The sequence below is a fragment of the Nylanderia fulva genome, unplaced genomic scaffold (genome assembly GCF_048542155.1).
Source record: "Nylanderia fulva isolate GAGA-0341 unplaced genomic scaffold, ASM4854215v1 Scaffold61, whole genome shotgun sequence".
Lineage (NCBI taxonomy): Eukaryota > Metazoa > Arthropoda > Insecta > Hymenoptera > Formicidae > Nylanderia > Nylanderia fulva.
Genome location: NW_028190710.1, coordinates 144,535 through 170,067, shown reverse-complemented (window position 1 = coordinate 170,067; position 25,533 = coordinate 144,535). Strand labels below are relative to the sequence as shown.

The following is a 25,533-nucleotide window of genomic DNA, read 5'->3' as shown; positions in this document are numbered from 1 at the left end:
CAAAGCGAAAGATACGCTGTGTTTTGAATGTAGAGAATTTGGTTATATTGCGGCGAATTGTGAAAAATACTAAATTAAACGAAGTTAAAAATATGTCCGATATTTTGAAAACGGAACGTAAATATTTTAAAGATGTAAATATTAATAATGAAAAGCTAGTCGTGCTAATCGATACAGGCAGCGATCTGTCATTAATTCGCGAAGATCAGTACGTAAAAGTAGGATCGCCGAATTTGACACAGCGAGCAATTGTGTTTCGCGGAATAGGCGCGCTAAACTTTAAGACAATAGGCTAATTCGATAGCGAAATTAAGATTGACGGCGAATGTTTTGTAATAAACTTGTCGGTGGTGCCAAATAATTTGTTGCAATACAATCTGCTCTTGGGAATCGATCTGTTGGACAAAGTAAATTTATATATCGAAAAGGGAAAGATCACAATGCGAAAACCGCGTGCGGAGATCCGAGCGACAAATAATCTCCCCGAGATATTTAAAATCGAATTGTCAAGCGAGTCTAGTGATATTGATTTATCTCACTTGAGCAATGAGCGCAGAGAAAATGTGAGCGAGATGATTAAGAAATATAATCCTAATAAAAGAAATAAAACCGAATTCGAGATGACTATCGTGCTTAGGGATGACGAACCTGTTTACATGAGACCTAAGCGTTTGTCTCCGTTAGAAAAAGAAAAGGTTAAGGCACACATAAATGAATGGTTGACTGCAGGTTTTATACAACCTTCGCTTTCAGATTACGTGAGTCCGGTGGTACTAGTAAAAAAACGGGAGAGACGAGGTTGTGTATTGATTACAGACAATTAAACAAAAAGATAATTAAAGACCGCTATCCACTTTCATTAATAGATGATCAGTTAGATGCATTGCAAGGAGCGTCGATATTTAGCACAATTGATCTGAAAAACGGATTCTTTTACGTGCCGATAGAGAAAGGAAGTAGAAAGTACACTTCATTCGTGGTTCCCGACGGACAGTACGAATTTCTTTTTGTACCCTTCGGTTTATGTAATTCCCCGGCGGTGTTCCAGAGGTTCATAAACTAAATTTATAGAGAACTAATTAAAAATGGCGTGGTTTTGAAACTTAAGTGGACAACCTGATTATTCCGTCTTCGAATTTTGAAACCGCACTATTGGGCCTTGAGAAAGTTTTGTGTGTCGCCGAGAGTTTTGGGTTAAATATTAATTGGAAGAAGTGTAAATTTTTACGTACTGAAGTCGAATTTTTGGGACACATTATAGAGAATGGTTCGATACGCCCGACTGAGAATAAAATGAAAGCGGTAATGAAATTCCCACAACCTAAAACACGCTAGAGACGCTAAAACAAATTCAAAGTTTTTTAGGACTGACCGGATACTTTAGAAAATTCATAAAAAATTACGCGCTAATAGCTAGATCGTTGAGCAATTTACTGAAAGCGAACGCGAAATTCGAGTTTGGCACAAAGAAAAAGGAGGCTTTCAATAGATTAAAATTTATATTAAGCGAGAAACCGGTGCTGAAACTGTACAAACAAAAAGCGAAAACTGAAGTGCACACCGATGCGTCTATGTACGGTTTTGGCGCTATCTTATTTCAAAAATGCGATGACAATGGTGCGTTACACCCGATTTATTATGCGAGCGGAAAAACAACTGACGTCGAAGCAAAATATACGAGTTATGAGCTAGAAGCACTAGCAATAATAAAGGCGTTACGAAAATTTAGAGTTTATTTGTTAGGAATTAATTTTAAAATTGTGACAAATTGTCAAGCATTTGCGTTGACGATGAAAAAAAAAAAAAGATTTGTGCGTGCGTGTCGCCAGATGGGCGCTATTACTCGAGGAATTTAATTATACGATCGTACATCGTCCGGGAAAAAGCATGTCTCACGTTGATACATTAAGTCGAAATCCTTTGCCTTGTAGCTTGTTAGTAAACGAATCGGAGGAAGGTATGACTGCGAGAATTCGTAAAGCGCAGAAAGAGGACGCAAATGTGCGAGATATGTATACGTTAGCTGACAAAGGACAGAGCGTTGACTATGTTGTGCGAGGCGGGCTGTTATTTAAAGAAACAAAAGGTGATCTACAATTAATTGTGCCTAAGTGCATACAAGCGCACTTCACTTTGCGGTCGAGAAAACAGAAGCATTAATTAAACAAAATTATTGGTTTCCTAATATGCGAACTAAAGTCGAAAAAATTATTCAAAACTGCGTGAGTTGTATATTGGCGAACAGAAAGACAGGTAAACTCGACGGCTGTCTAAACCCGATACCTAAAGATCATATACCTCTTGAGACGTATCATATAGATCACTTGGGACAGTTTCCGTCGACAAAAAAAAGATATTGTTATATTTTTGTTGTGGTGGACGCATTCTCTAAGTTTGTTTGGCTTTTTGGGACGCGATCGACCGGTGCGATAAAAGTAATAAACAAATTAAATGAATTAGCAGTTAATTTTGGAAATCCGAGAAGAATAATTTCGGATCGAGGAACTGCCTTTACTTCAAATGATTTTCGCGAATACTGTAGAAAGGAAAATATCGAGCATATACTAATTACTACAGGCGTTCCTCGAGCCAACGGACAAGTCGAAAGAATAAATCGATCGCTAATACCGATATTAACAAAATTGACCGCCTCGAAGCCGGCCGAGTGGCATAAGTATGTAAATAAAACGCAGCAATACTTAAACGCGGTACCGAGTCGTAGCACGAGTAAAACTCCGTTTCAACTTATGTTCGGTACATACATGAGACTGAGAGATAATCCCGAAATAAAAAACTTTATTGAGGAGGAGATGGAAGCGACATTCCAAATTGATCAAGATAAATTGAGAGAGCAGGCGCGAGAATCTATAGCGCGCGTGCAAGAAGAAAACAGGCGAAATTATGATAAGCGTCGTAAAAAGGCGAGACAATACTGTGAAGATGATCTGGTAGCTATTAAGAGAACGCAGTAAGGGCCAGGTTTGAAATGCGCTGCTAAATTTCTAGGACCGTATCAGATAATTAAAACTTTGCGAAACGATAGATATATAGTTAGGAAAGTAGGCGATCACGAGGGACCAATCGAATCCTCAACAACAGCCGATTATATGAAACCGTGGCTAACGAGTGACGATTTTTGCGACGATGATGATATTCAGGACGAAATCTGAGGACAGATTCAATTGTCAGAACGGCCGAGTGTAAGAATAAATTTATTTCGTAAATTTTTATAGCGCACAAATATAGGTAAGATTGAAGAGATTATAAAAGTGTTTTCTTAACCGACTATTTGCTTAAGACAAATACTGTCAGTATAAGCGATAAATAAACAAAACATTGTAAGTCGACCTGTGTATTTTGCGAAAAGACGAACTTGAAAATAAACTGTACGATTAACCTGGCGAGCTCGAGAAAACAAAGAGATGATCTAGGTTCGAGACGAATTCAAAGGCGCGAACGGAAAGATATAAATAAACCGGGAAACAGTCAGACGACACAGTTCTCGCACGATTTTCATGCCAGTAACATTAAATTAAATAATTACTTCAAGTACACAAGAGAGTCTTTATTTCGATTGCTTCATCTCTACATTATCAAGAGACACGGTAGTGTCTCGCGACCAGTTAAGGGCGTAGCGGAGACACCGTGTATCTTAACGCGAGTCGGACATTTGAGTCTTTATAATATTTCGAATCCTCAATAATGGCTGAAGCAATCGAGTTTATACTAGACTTAATCGATAGATTGAGTTCGAATTATATAATAAAAGTGTCTTTATTTCTGCTCTACGTGATTTGTAAGCAGAGATATATAAATGCAAAGTCGAAATATGAAAAATTTCTATTAAGAAACGTCCCCGTCATCATTATCATCATTATCATCATTATCATCATCATTATCATCATCGACCACGCATACATAGTAGTATCGTGCTACACGTATTCACACGTATACAACACATGCGCACACATATATCACACGTACACAACACATGCAAGATGCATGTAGTGGTAATTTTGTCCATCTCGCACGTTTTACAACAGATGGCGATAGTGGCGCTCCGCCATATCGGCAGCGTGCGGGGTTATGTTGGCTAACTCTCTCTCTCTCTCTCTCTCTCTCTCTCTCTCTCTTTCTCACACACACACGCACACACACACACACTCTCTCATTCTCACTCACTCACTCACTGTTCGTTTTGTGTACTTATTTAGTACATTCATGATCGGCAGCGTGCGGGGTTATGTTGGCTAACTCTCTCTCTCTCTCTCTCTCTCTCTCTCTCTCTCTCCTCTCTTTCTCACACACACACGCACACACACACACTCTCTCTCATTCTCACTCACTCACTCACTGTTCGTCTTGTGTACTTATTTAGTACATTCATGATTAAACATCTATATGCATTAATGTGAAATTTACTTACAATTAGTTTACTTGAAATATTCAATCTCTAAAGTGTTTATCTTATAAGATAGACAAAAAAATCTGAGTAAATAATAAGAAAAAAAACAAGGATTATTATTGTCATAATTTTTTATCAATTAAGTATTCTCAACTATCCAATAATTAAATAAATACGTACAAATGTGCGCGCGTGTACACACATACACATATTGCTATTAAAGAGATTGAAGGAGAGGAAGGAGAAGATAAAAATTTAAATATTCACATATATTTTCAAATATTATATATGAATTTATAGTTTACATATCTAATTAATAATGAATTTCTAATTATATTAAACATATCAAAATAAAGACATACATGTATTTATCAAATGAATAAAATTATTGAATACAGACTTAAAAAATTTATTAAACATAGACTTAAAAAATTAATTAATTAAACATATTCCAAATTTAGAAAAAATAAACTTTATTTATATATGCAACAGCTTTTTAAACTAAATTTTTAAATTCTATTTTATATTAGACAATTATCTCAATCAACATCTACGTCCACATTAGCTGCACTGCAGACTACCTCTACAGCCACATTATCTGCTCCGCGGATATAGCGTTATGCCAATACGATACATTACATGTACTTACTTACTTGCCTTTACTGTACCAACTCTTGTTCTTTCCACGTAATCATGTTTTTACAGTTATCGTTTGCTGTATATCTTCCAGCAAACTTTATTTCGTGTGAAGTGTATTTAATTAATTAAATCTCTGCGAAAGATTGAGAAGATGAAGGGATAATTCAAACTATGAAGACATGGTTACATGGAAAAGACAAGAGTTGATACAATAATAAAGACATACATGTATTTGTATCCTGCTGGCATAAGGTTATAGAAGTTGATTGAGATTGAAAAATAATAATGAAAATAATAAAAAAAATAAAGACACATGTATTTGTATCGTGCTGGCATAAAGTTATAAAAGTTGATTGAGATTGAAAAATAATAATAAAAATAATTAAAAAAAGGAAATATTCAATCATCATTTAAAAGCATATTTGAAATCTGTAGAATAAACAGTTTTTGCAAAAAATGTGGAGCATTTGAGCTCTAGTAAGTCTAAAAATAAATGTAAACATCAATTAATAATAACTGATGTTATATATATATTATATATATAACCAATTTGTTGCAATATTCACTATAAAAGGTTGTAAGGGTAAGATGGCTAAAAGTGAATAATTTAAAAGATAGTTAACATAATTTTACATAAACTGAAATATTTCATAAAATAAAATATTTGTAATATTTCGAAGTTTATGTAAGATTATGTAAAAATTATACCTTTACAACTTTTTATAGTAAATATTGCGAGGAATCGATTTATATGAGAAAAATTAAGGTAATTCTATTTTGAAAATATAAGTGACCTTTAAATAACCTTGAAAATCGCCGTTTAGGAAAAAGTCTGTGTCAACTTTTTCTTTTTCGAAATCCTGCAACTTTTATCTAAATTTAATAGAAAATGTATAAAAAATGCTCGACATTAGTACACACACACACACACACACACACACACACACATATGGGTAAATTTATATAAATAGGGTGCTTTAGGAGGAATAATCAGGATTCTAGGATATGATTGTACACATCATTTTAAGCAAAGAAGTTTAGATAAACATGTTTAATAATTGTTCTATTCCGGTCATAAAAATATACAAAAATGAATGATATAATCTCTAAAAACTCACCTTTAAAAAAAGGTAAAAAAAGGCGACCAGTTAAGGGCACGCCATTAACAAAAATTATCCATTGCAAACCCATGTAGAATCCTATCCTATTGCAAACCCATGTAGAATCCTATGAAAAATTAATCATTGCAAACCCATGTAGAATCCTAGGCAAAATTAACCATTGCAAACCCATGTAGAATCGTACCCATTGCAAACCTATGTAGAATCCTATGAAAAATTAACCATTGCAAACTCATGTAGAATCCTATGAAAAATTAACCATTGCAAACCCATGTAGAATTGTATTAAAAATTATCCATTGCAAACTTATGTAGAATCCTACATTGCAAACCCATGTACAATAGAATTGTATGAAAAATTATCGATTATAAACTTATGTACAATCGTAACAAAAGTAATGAAATAAAAAAAAAATTGCGCCAAGTGAAAGTAGAAACTTGTACCAGTGGAAAATTAAAGTTGCAGACATATATAGAGTCGTATAATGAATCAGTAAAAATTTAAATTTGCAAATGTAGAATCGTACCATAAAAAAACTTATCTTTTAAAAAAAAAGATAAACAAGATGCCAAGTCCATGCGCCATGTGAAAAAGAAATAAAAAAATTTTAGTTAAAAAAACTGGGAGCGCTGCTAAATAATATTCTAACAATATTAAAATTAAATTGTTACTTTTAAACTCATTACAGTTAAAATATGTTTTGTGTTTAAATTAATTAATGTTACTTTAAGGTGCATTGTAATTTTGAAACTTAGCAGCGCGCCCAGTTTTTTTAACTAAAATTTTTTTATTTCTTTTTCACATGGCGCATGGACTTGGTATCTTGTTTATCTTTTTTTTAAAAGATAAGTTTTTTTATGGTACGATTCTACATTTGCAAATTTAAATTTTTACTGATTCATTATACGACTCTATATATGTCTGCAACTTTAATTTTCCACTGGTACAAGTTTCTACTTTCACTTGGCGCAATTTTTTTTTTATTTCATTACTTTTGTTACGATTGTACATAAGTTTATAATCGATAATTTTTCATACAATTCTATTGTACATGGGTTTGCAATGTAGGATCCTACATAAGTTTGCAATGGATAATTTTTAATACAATTCTACATGGGTTTGCAATGGTTAATTTTTCATAGGATTCTACATGAGTTTGCAATGGTTAATTTTTCATAGGATTCTACATAGGTTTGCAATGGGTACGATTCTACATGGGTTTGCAATGGTTAATTTTGCCTAGGATTCTACATGGGTTTGCAATGATTAATTTTTCATAGGATTCTACATGGGTTTGTAATATTTATATACATCGACACACACACACACACACACACACGAGCGCGCGCGCGTGATTACATGTACATATATACCATAGATAATAACAAATTTAATAATACATATAAACATAAATATGTTAGCTGTAAATTTTTATAATATTTAAATAATAATTTGTTATATACACACATATATATATATTTAAATATATATATATATATATATATATATATATATATATATATATACATATATGTATTTTTGTGTGTATGTGTGTGCGTAAACATATAATTTTATTAAATTAAAAACAAAACAATATATAATTCAAAATATTTAGATAATATATTTAGGTGCATTTATCATTTAACAAGCATTATTATATATTCATATTATTTATATATTTATATATTTATATTATTATATTATATCTAACGGTAAAATTTATTGTAATATTACATGGCTACTTTCTTGTGACAACACAGGTAATAATATATCGTTGAACATATAAGTTCGCAAAAAAAAAAAAAAAATGAAAAATTTTTTATTAATTAAGTCACGAAGTTTAGTAAATACAGAGGCATCGAATAGTAATACATTTAAATAAACAATAATAGTTAAAGCAGTAAAATAAATAATACATACAATAGAAAAAAATTATTCATATAAAGTATATCCATGCATGCAAAGCTGCAATTTTTTTAATTTCACATCAAGACTGACGATGATAATATAATTAAAAATTATTTAAACATTAAGAAAAACCTAAGATACTGTCTCTGTCTTTCGATTTGACTTTTGCGAATTGATATCTTGCTTTCAGCTTTGTCAGAATTCAGCATTATGGAATCCTAATAGATATAAACAAAAATTTGCACAATAAAATCAATATACTGTTTATATAATAAACAAAACAAATATAAAATTAATACGCAAAAGTTAATAAGCAAGATAGAACAATATTTATTTTTCTTTCAATTTTCATAATAATATTTATTAAATTTACCATTTCTCTTATTTCATCAAATAATGTCTTTGCATAGACCTTAAAAAATTTAACGTGTTCGTTTATTTCCTAAAATGTATTATTTTTTAACATTATTATAACATTATAAATATTATTTAAACATTATAATTAAATAATAATTATTAACATTGCATTATTATTACATTTTGTATACATATATAAATATGTAAAATTTTTACCTGAATTAGTTTTACGGAATATACGTTATTAATAATAATAATTAATGCTGCAGTTATATCAACATGTCTAAAAACAAAAAAACAAATGTATATATAAAACACAATAAATTTTTGTACAAAATATTTATAAAAATATGTCACATTACTTTGGTCTTATGTTCAACAAATTATCTAATATGTACGGCAGAATAGTTAAATTCTTCGAATGCTTCGTAATAATATATAAGAAACTATTAAGAAAATATTGACTTTCTTTTTTGCTAATAGATTGATATCTTAAATAGTTTTTAATCATATTATCATCTTTAGTGCAAGCCAAGTATTCTAAAAATTTAGTGTCAGATTTGTTTAATCCTATATTGTACACAGATTGCCAAGTCTCGTTCGTGGCTATCATCAAACCTTTACAATATGTCCATTCTTTCCACCATGGCAAAAGTCTAAAACATAGTAAAAAATTAAATTTTTTAATTGAAGATTAGCATACGGATCTTTTGATCAAATCATTTGAACATTATAGGCGATACAAGAGAATTTGATTAAGAAAGGCTAAAAAAATATATACATATCGAAATATTTACTTGTGTTTTGTAGGATCTAGGAGATGATGTTCTAATTTTCTGTTGGCTACTTCCTTACAATTGAGGTCATCGAGAAAACATGCCCATCTTGCAGCTTCTTGTCGTAAACATATTCTAAGTTGGTCTCTATCATCAATTTCTTCATATTTGATTCTTTCAAGTAGCGCGCGTAAAATGTATTTTACTCTCGTCTAAAAATTGTTAAATATACATTTATTTGTTCATATTATAAATGTATTTAAAAATTATTATATTTTTTTAATTATTTTCCAATAGATTCTTAAAATTTTCTCTTTCTAGGAAACAAACATACATACAAATTCACTTAAGCCATAGACGCTAACGTTTATCTATTCACGTACATATACATATACGTGCAAATATATATATGTATTATACATGTACGCAAAAATATGGTTTAATTTGTGCGAAATATTTATAATATTTAATAGATATTAAAGTTTCATAACTATTTATTAATCATATTTTATTTTTAAATAAGATATAAAATTAATATATCGTTTTAAAATATATATAATTAAATTTTTCCAACTCAATATATATGTTTAATTTTTTTTTAATTACTAACATGTAAAATTGATGTAAAGCCAATATAATTGCATTCATTGACAAAGATTAAGCACCTTACTACATATCGATAACAATGTTATATATAATAATATGTAGAGTAGTGAAAATCATAGACTTTTTGGACAGTTCTTCGAGTGATTATTCAAGTCATTATTCAAACTAAATTTGTTTGCACATTTGTTTGCGACGTAATAGTATGTAAAATCTTATCGTTGCTGGAAATATTTTTCTAAGTATTTAAATTATTTGTGATCAATGAATGTATATGCAAATATTTAAAATGTAATCATTTGAGATCTGAGAGTTGTGACGGTTAAACGTTCTGTTTTGTCTTCAGTAAAAAACTTTGTTAAAAAGACGTCGAATCTGATACTTAAAACTGTTGTAAAATTATCACCAATTTGTTTGAATTTCAATTTAATGTTTAACAACATTTCATCATGAGGATTCAATCAAAATATCTTCCTTGACCAGTAAATCAGGAAGTCTATACTCATAAGTGATTGCATGGTACGGTCGCTCGAACTCAGTATGTATCAGTAATGGTGGTTGTCATACACGATGACTTGTTTAGCAACATATGTAACGAGACAAAAAACTGACTTTTTATATATTTATTATCTTGACATTGTTAATTACCCGTCTATAATGTTTTAATATTACAATTCAATTTATATTAAAATATTTGTATTGCGCTGAAAGAAGGCTTGAAATGTCAGCCGAAACGTTCGCATAAATGTTTATTTCTAATGTATTTATTATTTCGTTTAAATGAATTTTATTAATATCATCTGACAACTGTATTATGTTTAATAGCTCTTATAGCCCTTCTTTGTTTACAATTATTAAGTTTAACAGAGCTAATTACTATTTTTATTTAAAATGTAATATTTTCATTGAAATTTATTAATATTTACCGTAATATATCCCTCCATGTTTCTCCATGCACGATGAGTACCATATACGTATTCCATAGCTTTAAACATAGGATACCAAGCTATATAATCTTCTTCTCGTTTCAGATACAATATGATATCCCAGAATATAGATGAATTGAGTTGACCTGTTATCATTAAATGAAATGCATCATCGATAATTTGGGCACGATTAAGAACATGAATTTTCGTGTAATTATCAGAGTTTAGATAATTTGAAATTCTTCGCCAATTCTCATCATCATAGTTAACGCGATAATATCCTGTCAAATAGTAAAAAAATTTTATCAATTTTTATTGTTTTGAATAATTTTATCAGAATACATTTTCAAATATTTTTGTTTTATAATTTTGTTTATATAAATTATAAATGAAAAACGTACCAAAAATTGAATATAAATAAAATGATAATATATATAAAAAATTAATTATAAAAATGTCATTTTAATACTTGAAATAGTAAAAAAATGAAACTGTGCAAGATATTGTTGTATATCATAAAATAAAATAAATTTTATAAATATAATTATCCTTTTAATAATTTTTGCTATTATTAGAATAAAATATATTTGTAAAAATATAACATTAATATTGAATAATAATATTTATAGAAAACATCTACGTACATTTTAAATATAATATTATGGACATAATAATGCAGAATATGACAAAAAGCATTTTTAAACTATTATAGTTATTTAATGAATATTTCAGATTTTTATAGGACAATGAATAAAATAGATAAAAATATAAAACAATGTCTATTATGTGTGTGTAAAATAAAAACGTAAAATATGTCATAATAGGTCCATTGGTCGATATTTACCAATTTGTTGTATATTGAATATCATCCAACCATTCTTTTTAAATGGTAATCATAATTTTAAATCTTTTGACACGCATACCATATGATGAGTAAAATTGTTAAAATCGAGAGACGCTTCCGTAGTAAAAGTTACAGGAATGCAGCCAATTTTTAATGTGTCGATATACTGTATCGATACATTTACTTTGCTTATTATCTTTCTATCATGATAATTTCGTACTGCTTTAATCACGGGACAATGTTTTTCCAAAGCCCAATCTTCTATTCTTGTTAGTTGTTGAGTAATATTTGGATTCATTGTTGAAGTAACAACTTTTGTAAGATTTACAAAGCCTATATCATGTGATTGGCTAAATTCACAAAGTATGTAAAATATATAAAAAACATTACAAATATGTTAAAATTGTCTGTATATAATGTTAATATTATAAAAGACTTCAACAAATACTAAGAAGCATTTTATAAAATTGCATTTTTATATATATATTTATACATCTTATATTTATATTCTAATAATAAATAATATAACACAATTTTAAATAAAATTTAATAATTTTATTTAATTTTTTAGGTATTATTAGCATTAATACAGATTATATTTGAGCAAAGTATTGAGAGAGTATAAAATGATTAAAAGAAGAAACCAAATATAAAAAAATAACCAAATAAAAATAGAACAAATAAGAAGTTGAAAACAAAAAGAATAAGAAAAATAATATAAAAGAGATCGGTTTACGAGAGAAGGAAATAAAAATAGAGAAAGTAATAGAAAAGTGATTTAAATGCTACATATTTCAAAACCTGTTAAATAAGATTAGAAAATAAATGTAGCACAAAATGCAATTAAAAAAACAGATATAAGAATTATAGACGATATAATGAAATATAGGAAATAAATAAAGAGAATAAAAATTATTTCAAAAATTACTTTAAAGAATAACAAATCATGAAACAAAAATTAAAAAACAATGAATATGTATATATAATAAAGTAATAATGGAAAAACAACAATTACTTTCTCCAGAAACGGTTTTCATAGGAAGAGTAATGAAATTAAAAATAATTCTAGTAGAAGATCTAGAAGAATAGCGGAATTGTAACACTAAGAAAAAGACATTATAAAATAACGTCAGAAAAAACGAAAGGAAATAAGGGACATTATATAAAACTTCTATTATTTTACATTATTTGTTGTATATATTTATCTTTTTGATATTATATTCTATATTGTATTACTCACATGTTATATGCATATAAACCTATGAATCTATGAAAAATTTCTTCGGTGAGAATGTGTTGCATCATACGTAGTATAAAGGGTGCTACAATTTACATCAAAATTATGAATTAAATATATTACAAATATATATTTACTATAATGGTTACTTGTAAACATAGTGATTTTTTAAAGGAGAATTATATTGTAAATGTATACAGAGTAGTAATCGCATAAGAGTGAAATGGTTTTTATTGCCGCACCGTTTATCATTCTATTTTATCAATTGTCCGTTAATTCTTTTTTTTTTACAAAGATAGCAAAACTTTAAAGGATTATTTAATTAATTCCCTCTACCTACATATGTGCGACTATTACTGAACACTTTGTGTGTGAGCGTGTGCGTGTTCGTTTGCGAGAGTATGTTTGCGTGTGCGTGTTCATTGCGTGACGTTGCGCGCGCGCGCGTGTGTGCGTGCGAGCGTCGCGCGTGAGCGTGAGCGTGTGTATGCGCGCGCGCATGTTACATTTACAAACTATTTCATTTTAAAATATCTATACATAGATTTTTTAAACAATTTATTTTAAGGAAAAACGTTTTAGATAGAAGTTGTATAATATCTTACAAAAAACAAGTGAACACTACTGACTTTTTCCTAAAGGATGATTGTTCAAGTCATTTGAAGATTATTTCTGTCTTTTTAAATGTATCTATCTTAATTTTTTTATAATTCAATATCTCTCAATATTCATTATCACAACAATATGTTGTAAGGATAAGATAATCATAAAGAGTATATTTTACTAGATATTCCCATACAGCACAGATTATTGCAATTATATTGCAGCAACGTTGCAATGTTGCAAGTTGCAATGCAACATTATAAAGACATTGCAGAGATATAGGTGCACAAAATTCCAGCACACTTGTAGCAACATGACATTAATATTTCGGAAATATTGCATGTAATCCAAATTCTATAATTTATATATTGTAATATATATACATATACCCAGCAAACACCAAGTTACAGCTATATAATTGTTAGTTGTAATTTTCCACTCAAAAATATAATACGTGTATTATAACAATTATATTGTTGAGTGGAAAATTACAACTAACAGTTATATAACTGTAACTTGGTATTTACTGGGTATAATACTGTAATAAAATAATTTTTTGCAATATTGTACAATAAAAAATGTTAACGATAATCAATAATTTTATTATCTTCCAAAAAGCGGACATTTTAACATTGCTGCAATTCAACAGCAATGATGAAGCAACATTTTGCAGTAAATTTGCAATATTGCAATATTGCGGTGAAAGATTGTTGTAATGTTTTTGCAATCTAACGGTGTTGTATGGGTTTTATATCTTTGACACATTATTTTACATAAACGTAAATGTCTCACAAAATATTAATTTTTCGTTGATCTTGCCTGATAATGTTGTATATAAAATAATGAGAAAAATCAATATTTTTGCAAAAAAACCGTATGGTTTCTATGGAAATCTGTGGCTGCTAGTTGCAAATTACATACACGCACACATATATATTGTTTATATGTATAAATACTTTAAATATTAATTGAAGGATATGCATATAAATACGCACACTCGTACATACGTGTGTGCGTATGTGTGTGTGTGTGTGCACGCGCGCGCATGCGCGCGTGTTATGTATACTTTTGTAAAAATAATATTTAACTCTAAAGCCAGATCAAGAATTAATTATCTTTTAATTTTAAACATTTTAAAACATTAATAGTTAAAAATTTACGCGGACTATTTATATATATAAGCACCGTCCGTCTGTCTGTCTGTCTGACCGTGAACTACTTCCACATTTGTGGACTGATTTTCATCAAATTGGTACCAAAATTTCGCAAATTTTCCGGGGAGTGTGACGATGGTGATTTTTTGTAAGTTTTACGCCTCCACCCACGCACCCACCCACGCAATTGCATATTTATGGACCATTTTTTTTTTGAATTGGCACTAAAATGTTGCAAATTTTTTGGAGATGACGACAATGCGGTTTTTTCAAGTGTTACACCTCCACCCACGCACCCATCCGTTCATCCACCCACGCGCATGCGCATTTATGGACCGATTTTCACGAAATTTCTAGCAAAATGTTGCAAATTTTTCAGAGAAAACTGCTGTGTGGTTTTTTATCCCACGCACGCATCCACCCACGCTTTCATACAATTATTGATTAATTTTTTTGAAATTGGTTATATATTTATATCTACATATATAAGTTGCAAATTTTTTAGGGAGTGCGATGAGATGGTGGTTCTTTAATTTTTTAATTTTTTTAACATAAAAGAGGCTATGTTTTCGCGAAAAAATATTTTTTGCAGATTTCTATGCCAGTGTGTTTCGAATGTTCCAAAATATCGAGAAATCATATTTAAAAAAAATTTTTGTATGTTAAACTTGCACCCACGCACTCACATAAATATTGATTTATTTTCGGTACCAAAATCTTGAAAATTTTTGGGGATGACGACGATGGTGGTTTCTTTTAGTTTTACACCCCCACCCACTCACGCACTCAAGATCGATTTTCACGTAATTGGTATAAAAATTTGCAACATTAAAGAAAATCTCCGAAATCTTTTACGACAAATTTATACAAAGTAAATTTATACAAAGTAAATGTACAAAGTTTTGTAAAATGAAAGGGCCGAAAAAGCTAGTTATATTGTATTACGTATACCTCTGATAGAATTGGGAATTTCCAATGAACTGTTGACTTGTGTAGGCCACATATAATAATCACCATCCAAATTGAAAGAGTAATGTTGATTTTGAACAACAAATAAATTCATTATTCGATAATCTCGAAAAGTCTATAGAAAAAAATAATTAATATATCGATATAACCGTTCCGCGAAGATACTTGCATTAAATACAAATACTAATATTATATATATACATTGACGTTACTTCATTATTAAAACAAAACATTTCCTCGTTTTGAAAAACACACATTGAAATAAATATAATAATGAAATCTATAATTTTTTGTATTAATATAATTAGCAAATATTACATATTTTTTAATTATATTGTCTCATGATATTATATTGCAGATTTCTCTTTATCAAATTTATTTAAATAAATATTATGTGTACTAGTTTCTGATTAGTTTATTTTATTTAGATTTCTCATAAAGAATTAAAAATATCTAATAAAGTGTTAAAAAATAAAAAATTTTAATAAATTGAATTATAAGTATATGTATGTAAATGTGTGAGAAAAAGTATTTTTTAAAAAACATTTGATTATTTTATATATTGCTAAATGCTTTTAAGGTAAGCGATGCGTATAGATTTTATAAAAAAGGATTTGACTTAAGAAAATCTTGGAATATGAATGCTTAAGTATTGTATTGTTTGCGAAAATGTCGGTGCGAGATAGCATTGAAAATATTTAGAATAACCTCACTGACAGCATACGTTGCAAACAATGTAATAAGACCATTTTTAAACCAAAAATCCGATATTAATGGATTGTTCATCATGTTATTAAACCATTGCTGTGTCACTTTACGTCCTACTAATTGAGCTACTTCGATTTTCTGAGCAATAGGATATAAATTTTCATCGTAGATGATATCTGTTTCCCTGAAAGTTATAATTAAATGTTAAAATTGAGAACTTTTAGAGAAAATACAACTTTATTTTTGTTACAATATTTTAATTTAATTGTTAGATGTACGATCTACAAACTCATGGGTACAATTTAGCAAATTAGTATTGTAAATCGTATCAAATAATATTTTCTAATTTACAATATGGAACAACGATCTATTTATGTGTATATCGTTCGACAAAAAACAATAGTTTAAAATAAATAAAAAATGTCATTTCTTTTATAGCTTTATTACAGTTTTAACATCTACCTTAGGGTATATAATTTAGCACACATATTTTACTCTTTATGCATATGTATTAAAACAGTAAATTTTAACTTTGTAATAATATGAATAACCTTAATTCTACACTAAAAGTGGTTGTTTTCGCAATTCCTTATACTTTAAACTTAAACGTTTACAGAAACAAAAGATATACATGTTTTTAAATTTTATAATTTTGCATACAAATATAATTTTATTTTTAATGCAATTTGAAGCACTTGTACTCACCTATAAAGAACAAGTCCGAAAACTATCATGTCTTTGTCATGGAAATTTGGAATTGCAACATGATCCACCTTTGATTTCAATGTGTACCAATATCTCCATTCATAGTCAAGAAACCACGTGATAAGATCAGCTACATGTACTGCAAATTTTATGTGAAATCGAGATTCGTCTCTGCACCACATGTTAATGATTTCAGTTATGTGATCATGTAGGAATAGGTAATTAGAAACAATCATTGTTGCAAGATATGGCGACATTACAGGTGTGGTATCAAAGTGTCTCCATAAAATGTTCTCATTTTTTTCCGTATTTTGCAATGGCATATTTGACAAAGCCGTGCATTGCTTACATCCTATAGAAATGTTAAAGGTTGCTTCTAACAAAAATTCTGTTGATCCCGACATGGAAACGATCGTCGGGCGCTTATTATCTGGAAATGCGTAGTAGCTATCCAACTACATTTCAAAGAACATAAATTAACGAAATATTTTTGACAAGCATAAAGATATTGGGAATTGAAAACTGCATAAATGTCATATGCATCAATGCATATTATTTTATGTCTCTATTATATATATTATTATAATAATAAATATAAAGATTATTATAATAATAAATATAAAGATTGTTTGCCTTTAGATTTAAATTCCGTGATATATAATAATTTTTGGGACATTTAATACATAATAGTATATTAATTACAAAATAGTATATTAATTAGAATGTCTTATGTAATTGCATATTGTACTCTTTTTATTAATATTTTACTCTTTTTATTAATATATTGTACTTTTTTATATTAATTGATATTAGTAATTTACTTACACAGTTTTTTTGACGTCGAATGTTTTGAAGCCTCGAGCAGCAGTACCCAAATATTTTATATTTAAAATGTAATTTCCTGGTGATAACTCATCCATAAAGGAAATATCAATTGTGTCTTGTTTAATATTATATGTCGGTTTATAAATAATATTATTTTCATGATATTTTGCCAAATTTGTAAATAAAACTATATTGTTAATACATAATTGTTCTGAATGTAAATATATGTGTTGCGTTTTCTTCAAAATGTTTATGCTGATATTATATTCCACATAGAAAATATTTCCTTCAATAAATGTTGAAAGCATGATATTGTAATGCTTTGGTATTACATATTCTGATGGTTGATAGCATAAAGATTCATTACGAGTGAAAGCCGTCGCAGCGATAAAAATTAATCCGCTACTTAATAATAGTTTTAAAAATATCATTATGTCCGCAAAAAGGAATATTTATTTCAGATCTGTAAAACACACTGTGGACAAAATATAAATAGAGAAATTAAATATAGCTTTGATGCATTTTTAAATCATTCTTGTATATAAACAAGAAAATAAATAGAAGAAGTATATAAAAATTATTAATTAGAAAACCATCTTAATTAGTAAAATATGATATAGTTAGGAAGCAAGGTGCAAATTTCTATTTGCACAATTTTTTTTAAATAAAATTATATATTTTGGATAAATAAATGTGCTATTGAGCAAAGCGCTGTTGTTTGAGTGTTAACTTAAATATTAAATTTTATTCAAAAAACATCGTAAAACGTTTCGACCCTTACTCCTCTTCGTTATGTACAATTCTACGGGTCCTCTTCGTTATGTACAATTCTACGGAAAACGGAATATATTATAAGATTAATTTCTACATTTCAAGTGAAATTCACCTACTATTACATTAAATTTCAAAAACCTACATTACATATGCCAAACGGACTTACATTAAATATTTCAGTTTGGACATGATATCGTGTATATTTCATTTTGAATTTGAATGTCTCGAGATGTGTGTACATTGTGATATCTTAATTTATTCAAACAATTAACTTCCAATTAGATTATTAACATATATTTTACATATAGAAAACAACGTGTATTATTTCATGTGATGCAAGGAGTTTTTTCAATGTGAACCTTTAACTCTTTACTCACTTAAACTGCTGTTCGTTAATGACGCTCCCAACCATCCTGTTCCTGTTCTAGTTTGAAATTAAGTTGGGTGAGGATAGGTAACTTATATTTATATATTTTCGTCTTAATTATTTTAAGGAAAAAGGAGAAAGGAGAAAGATGTCACGCTCATTATAAAGAATTTTTGACTGGTTCAAAAAACCGACTTTTTCGGGAAGATTTTTAAATTTTTATTCGAACCATTCGTATTCACAGAAAAAAATCATAGTATATGGACTGATAGATAAAGTTTTTTTTACTCTCACACCCAAGTTTTTACCAAAAGAACATTACTAATATAATTAACATTTTGATGGAAAATTCTTATTCGTTAGATTTTATATTTAATAACATTAATACGATTTACTAACATCTACTAAAAAGGCAAATGAAAAATATAGAATCGAAAGGGTCTGAATAGCTTTGTTGGTAAGAGCAGTCGCCTGGAAAGTGAAATACGCGAGTTCGATTCCCGCTTCAGCAACTTTTCGGATCTATATTTTTCTCCATATGTAAGTTCGAGATTAATTTATATGGAACTTAGTAATCTCAAACCAAGAGATACAATTCCAAAGAATTAATTTTTCGCGCTTGGGTTCTATTGACCGATTTAAAAATTTCATATTTATATTATTATTAATACGAGACTTAAATATTTATTTGACAAACCAATTTATTCGTTTCTTCACAAACGTAAAAATAATAATGTAACATACTTTGTAACCCCATTTTCAGATTCACATTTTAAACAGATCAAACAATGCACACAAAAATTCAATTTTTGCATAGCCTTTTATTCAACTGACAAATTGAATAAATATATAAAAGCACATAAAAGAGGATAGCATCAACAAATTCGCGCATAATAATGTGGTATATAAATTAAAATGTTTGGAACGTGATGCTACATACGTAGGGTAAACCAAACGACAATTAGCAACCAGAATAAAAGAGCATAAAAAAATAATAACCAAGAGTCAGTGATTAACAAACACAGGAGCAAATACAATCATAATTTCGATTGGGACAACATAAAAATTTTAGATGAAGAACCTACATATTACATGAGACTGACATCTGAAATGATACATATAAAAAAACAAGAAAATGGTATAAATAAACAAACTGACACGGATAAACCACCAGAATGTTATTTACAGATTATAGAATATTTGGAGAGAGAATAAGACATGACGACGTCTCTTTCTCCTTTCTCTTTTTTTCTTAGAATAATTAAAACGAAAAAATATAAATATAAGTTACCTGTCCTCGCCCAACCTAATTTTAAACTAGACACAACAGGAATAGGATGGTTGGGAGCGTCATTAACAAACAGCAGTTTAAGTGAGTAAAGAGTTAAAGGTTTACATTGAAAAAATTCCTTGCATCACATGAAATAATACACGTTGTTTTCTATAGATAAAATATGTTAATAATCTAATATGGAAGCTAATTGTTTGAATAAATTAAGATATTACAAAGTACACACATCTCGAGACATTCAAACTCAAAATGAAATATACACGGTTTTCATGTACAAGCTGAAATATTTAATGTAAGTCCGTTTGATATATGTAATGTAGGTTTTTGAAATTTAATGTAATAGTAGGTGAATTTCACTTGAAATGTAGAAATTAATCTTATAATATATTCCGTTTTCCATAGAATTGTATGTAACTGAAGAGGACCTAGTAAGGGTTGAAACGTTTTACGATGTTTTTTGAATAAAATTCAATGTTTAAGTTAATGCTCAATCAACAGCGCTTTGCTCAATAGCACATTTATTTATCCAAATTTTATTGATTTTGTGAGCCTTAATATATTTAAATTAAAATATGTATACATATGATTTTATTTAAAAAATACGCGCGCGCGCGCGCGCGCGCGTGTGTGTGTGTGTGTGTGTGTGTGTGTGTGTGTATTTAAGTGTTGCACATATTGTAATTGTCAGTAATATACAAAAATTAAATTGACAACATGTATATTTTCAATAAATAACTATTTTCATTGTCAAAAAATTATATAATAATAAAATATAAAAGTTAGAATATAACGATTTATAGTATATATATGATATATTAGTTGTTTATACATATATGATGTATTATTTGCTTGAAGCAAATTACATTTATAAACACAAGACCAGCTATTTTTACATGAATATAAACCTGTGTGCTTATTCGAAATAAGAAGGCAGTAACATTAAGAAAGACTAAACAGCGGTGATATACAGAAAGAGAGAGAACATGTTTATTAATATTTTCCGTTAAAGGTCTGTATTATCTCTTCTCTTAAATTATGTATTATAAACTCTAAACGGACAATCACTGAGAATAAAATAATCAACATAAAAACAGGTTTACTAGTTCTGGGACATCCCGTACATAATGGTTTTTTTTTATATATATCAGATTGAACGCATCAAAATAGATGTGTTAACAATTGCTTCAAATCTATAACATTATGGATTTCTTCATTCGATTGACCACTAGAATGTTCTATCATATTTTACTCTATAATTTATAATTATTAAATCATTATTATAATGTTTAATTGCATTGACTCAATTTCTCATCATAGCTTTATTTTGTTATTAAGTTCTAAAGCTATAATCTTTATTAATGTTTATTTTATTAAATCTTTCTAATGGAGATAATAATTTTTTATATACTCTCATCATCAATATACATGTAACATTATTGTGTTTAATTATAAAAGTAAAAATTAAATTTTAATCATTAAATTTAATTCAAATATCTGAAAATGTTTCAACTTTAATGAAGTACCTTATTAAATCGATATAAATTATATTGTTTATGCTTTTTTAATTTATTATTAACTTATGCGTTTTGACTATTTTTTATAAAATATTTTATGTAAAACATTTAACGTAAAATATATAATTCTACGTAAAAATATTACGTAAAATATTCTATTTCTAACTTATATGAGTAATATAATACTATTTATTTCTAAGTGTTATATTTATATTTATTTCTCATTTAACAAAATTAATTTGTTCACATTTTTTATAATACATTACACTTATCTTGATGATTGAAAGCAATTATGGTCTCTTTTTTTATTTTTCTTAATTATATACATAATTATCTTTAACAACAAAAATTAATATTTGATTCTTCTTTATTGTTATAGTTATTTTACTCAGTATTAGCATAATTTAAAAATTATTTTAAATATTAAAATACACAGATATTTTTTTATAAAAAATACAAGTACAATATTATAAAAATATGAATACGACATATTTTAGAAAACAGAATTTTAATAATCTAGTAATGAAAGAACAATTAAAAGTGTTTGTTATAATATTTATTATCTGTTATGTAAATTGTAGTATTTTTTTTATTTCAGAAATAATTTATTCGATATTAAACTTTTGTGGGTACAAGCTTATTTCAACATTACAATTCGTAAAAGATTATAATATCGACATTATTTGAAATTATCTCTGAATTAAAATTTAAAGATAATTTTGAATAAAACTGTTCTCTTTATGCTTATATGTAGGAAATTCTTTAAAATTCCGTTGTACTGTATGATTAAATTTTATTGTATTTGTAGACAAATATATGTTTCTATATTATTAAATCATTTTGACTTACCCAATATTTCGGTCCAATATGTTAATTGCAAAAGTATATTGATATAAATTTATTTTTTAATTAATTGCAACAAATTAATGCTTTAGCAGTATGCAATGTTGGAAGAATATAAAATATGTTAGCACACTTTATTACAATTATATCTACCACGATGGCTCGAAAGACCACGAAAGACTGACTGATTCTCTATACGTGTCATCGTGATAAATATGTTGTGTTAAGTCAACAAAACTTCTGAGGTCATTATATGTATATTTGTGTGTGTGTGTGTGTGTGTGTGTGTATCGGCATTTGTAACAGTTGTATTAATTAAATATATTCAATTTTTGGCCAATTAATTAAATAAATATGTATTATTTACAAATTTATATCATTTATTTCGAAAAACATAAAATCAGTCTTTCTAGCTCTGTTTCTAATAATAATTAATGAAACAAAATGTTGCATTTTTTAAACGTTAAAATTTTTTTTACACAACAGTTAACAAATAGAAGCATGTATTGTAGTTGTTGAGTAAATAGTATGTAACGCATTTAAACACATATCTTTTCAGTATTTAACATATATGTATAAATTTAATAAGGTTATTATATTTGCGTAAATATTTATGCTTTAAAAAAAATATTAATGTTGAAAGAACAACCAGTATAACTAAAATTATTAACTGCCTAAAAAGTAACATGCTCTTAAAAGTACTTTTCTAACAAGTTTTATAACAAAACAATTAAACAAAAGTCTTAATTATAGATTAAGAAGTAAAAAAGGCAAGTAAGAGCCAGCGCAATATTTAGGGCGCAAACAATATAATGCTTAGTTGAAAAATATATAATTTAATTAGAACAATATCAAATGTTTATAAATAAAAAGCAAACGTTGTTGTCTATTTTTAAACCATCTTCAGCGCATAGTACGAATCAGGAATACGTTAAATAAATCGCGCATAATAATTCTGATATTGAAAGCACAGTAAAAATTTATGGGTATCCTGAGCAGTCATGTTACCCTCATACGTACTACAGTCGATAGTTACACAAATATACACAGATATCCAACTCCGCAGTTGATAAGCCAGAGAATGTGTAACTATGTGTGAGACAGAAATAAGTATGCGGAACCCACAAAGATCTGACTCTCTCTTCTGTTGTAATAATAATTCAAATTATTTACAGCAGCAAAAAAGCACTTTCGCACTCAAGATGTACATATTGGAAATATAATTAAGTATGTAGATGAAATAGCGATGTGTTGTTTATAACAGACAATCTCTAGATGAGGTGTCCTTCGACCGAATTTACAATAAAAATTAACTTAGACCTCAAGAAGCGAAATATATAGAAGGGTTAAATTTTATTGTGAAAGGTTAAATTATCGGCGCAAAAATAGCAAAAATTGAAAATTAAAAATATATAAAATAATTATAGAATAATATTTATAGAGAAATATAATTTTCCACAGATTTAGAATATAACATAAAAAGATTCGTTATTTTCAGGAGCTCATTCAACCTTTAATTATATCATTTAAAAAAATGCATATAATCATATGTTGATAAATGATTTTGTAATTAATCCTTTTATCCTGTCAAAACCAGACACTGCCTTTAGACGATTTTTGGAAAACAAATTGTCCCCGTTTTGCTTGAGAATAAAATTATTTTGAGATGTGGGAAATTATTTTATACAGTGTGGGATTATTTTATACAGTTTCATATTGCTGGAAATAAATAATATGTTTTATATTGATTTTAAGTTATAATCTAAATATGACTCTACTTATAAAAACAAAACATTTTTTGATATTATATGTATAAACTATTTCGATAAGTAAGACACACTTTTAAACTAGCAGCGCACAATTGTTATATCTCGTTTAAAGTAAGACTAGAGAAATTATTATAATTAAAAAATATTTATAAAAATATTAATAATACTTATTATTAATAATACTTTATTTTATGTTTGTATATTGTATCGTTTATGGGATTTAGGGGCGTAAGATCACGCGTTATCCGCGTGTCGCGAAGAAGGCCAGCCGTGTTTATCACGCGGCTGATTATAATACCGGGTTTTGAGGAATCTTGATATTGTCTAGGGGAAATGTCTCTAGACATGGTCTCTAGAGAGATGTTCGTAAAATACCGGAGGACTATTCGTCCTTATATCCGCCGATGTAGCTAATGTTATATTATTATATTTTAATTTATATTGTCCACTGTATGTAATACGTCTATGTAATCGTCTTAATATTGTTAAATACATTGTTATATATTATATTAATCCAATCTCTGTGTTCTAATTAATAATAAAATCTCCTTTCCCGAATTTCTGAAAACAATATTTGTGAACCGCGTCCCTCTGCCAAATACTCAGCAGGGCGTAGCTGGAGAATTTACGCTTTCTGAACGAATTCTGATACCGTGGCGCGCGGAATCGCTCCTGGCGCCCAAATTTTTAGAATTGTCGTAAATACCGATATTCGGATACCGTTAGTTACCTTTCGAATATTACCTTTTTCTGTTTTGGTCGACTTGCTCGAGGCAGGCGAATTAACGTCGCACAGTACATATAATTTAAAATAAATAGATAATATATTTAGGTGTATTTAACATTTAACAAGCATATTTATATATTTATATATTATTTATATATTTATTAATTTGTATTATTATATTATATCTAACAGTAAAATTTATTGTAATATTATATGGTTATTTTCTTGTGATTATACTAGTATAATATATAGTTTAACTACTTCAAGCAAGTTTGCAAAAATATGAAAAACTTGAGGCAAACGGTCATAAAATTTAGTAAATATAGAGGCATCGAATAGTAACGCATCTATATAAACAGTAATTGAAGCAGTAAAAGAAATAGTACATACAATATAAAAAATTATTCATGTGAAATACATTCACCTATGCATAGCTGCAATTTTTTTATTTCCATCATTGATTAAAAC

At 28.2% G+C, this 25,533-nt stretch overlaps 1 pseudogene across 1 annotated transcript; it reads right to left on the bottom strand.

The window, feature by feature from the left end:
- Window positions 1-8,120: 8,120 nt before the first annotated feature.
- Window positions 8,121-17,590, bottom strand: LOC114939264 (aminopeptidase N-like; annotated as a pseudogene). The gene is made up of 11 exons (XR_014925948.1): window positions 16,956-17,590; window positions 16,251-16,434; window positions 15,525-15,657; window positions 12,820-12,901; window positions 11,580-11,929; window positions 10,736-11,016; window positions 9,228-9,418; window positions 8,793-9,086; window positions 8,647-8,713; window positions 8,447-8,515; window positions 8,121-8,291 (listed from the first exon to the last, which is right to left on the bottom strand). The product of XR_014925948.1 is annotated as an aminopeptidase N-like (transcript).
- Window positions 17,591-25,533: the final 7,943 nt, after the last annotated feature.